A 1,565-nucleotide genomic window follows, 5' to 3' on the forward strand; every position below is an offset into this window, starting at 1 on the left:
GGTGAGACGTGGGAAGAGCTAAGGATACCGAGCTGAGGAACCATCCCCACGATTTACCGGAAAAATCTGCACGGCATCGAAACGTGCGTCAAAGCCACCCAAACGTCTAACCTGCCAGCAGCTACGCCTTTCGACGGAGAACATTGCTCCAGGCTCGGCGGGAGGTTTTGGCAAAATGACACGAAGAGCTGAAGCCTCTCCACCTCTGTCCGTCCGTACACACTCTACTATACATTGAACTAGAGATGGCCCGCGACGCGCTTCGGAAGCTGTGCAAAGGGAATCGGAATGCCATCCAGTCATAACAAACGAGGATTCTTTGTCGAAGAACCGTTTTCTAAACTTTATAAAGACTGCACACAGATAGTGTCGATTATGCCAACTCTATTCGTCGTACCAATGAACCATTTGCTGTACAATAAACGATACCCTATTGGTTGTACAATAAGACGATTTACTTCTATGTGGCTCTTTTTGAGAAATCACAATCTCTCTCTCTCTCTCTCTATCTGTCTATTAATATCTAATCCAGCCATGCTATGTCGTCAAATACTCAGTATTACTATCTACAGCTGACAGGTCCAATAGCGGACCAGTCGCGGGTGTCGTCCGAGTTTCGCCTACGCAATCCTCCGGGTAAACAGCTAAACATCCGCGCATCAATACCGCACAATCTTTGACGAACAGTGATCCTCTCGCGACCGTCCCCTCTGCTCTCTCTCATGCTCTCTCCCGTTCGCAGTTACACGCGAATGTTGCGCAACGGGAAATGATAATTTGTCCTCTCTCGTCCTCATACTCATCTCCCTCTCTTGGTCACATCCCACTCATCTCTCAGGGTGGCCTCTCCACCCAACATCCGTCACACACACATCGCATCCACACAATCATCCTCACTCTCACCATCACTCTCTCTCGTCTCCTATCTCTCTCCTCTATATATGATTATATATATCAATATATATACATCATTATTAACATACACTAGTAGACCACACACTACAACACATACCATTTTACACATGACCAGAGACGCAGTAAGAGAAGAGAGCAGACAACCGTAGACTCGTCGACGTGGATCTTTCAGATGCACGCAAGAACAACCCACGGGACGACACACACAGAGGGGAGAGAGGACAGAGAGGAGAGAGGAGGAGACGAGAGAGAGAGATCGACGCAGAGAGAGGCGAGAGAAGAGAGCGAGAGAGAGAAGCGAAGAGAGCGACAGCAAACGGACGAAGAAGAGAGAGAGTAGAGAGCATGACCACTTATCACACAGGGACACAGGAGGACACACACATACACACACGACCAACAGAAGAGAGAGAGAACGAAAAGCACAAAAGAGAGAGCTGTTAGCACCATTACCAGACACACAGGACAGGGACAGACACACACACCACACACACACAGACACGCGGCACCCCCCCCCCACCACACGACACACAAACCTCTTCGGCTCTCTCTGGGACACACACACAGGGACGGGGCACACCACAGGGACACACAGAACTTCCACACACACAACCACACATACACACACAAACACACATCACACACACACG

This window comes from Priapulus caudatus, unplaced genomic scaffold (assembly GCF_000485595.1).
Source record: "Priapulus caudatus unplaced genomic scaffold, Priapulus_caudatus-5.0.1 Scaffold265, whole genome shotgun sequence".
In the NCBI taxonomy this organism is placed as follows: Eukaryota; Metazoa; Priapulida; class Priapulimorpha; order Priapulimorphida; family Priapulidae; genus Priapulus; species Priapulus caudatus.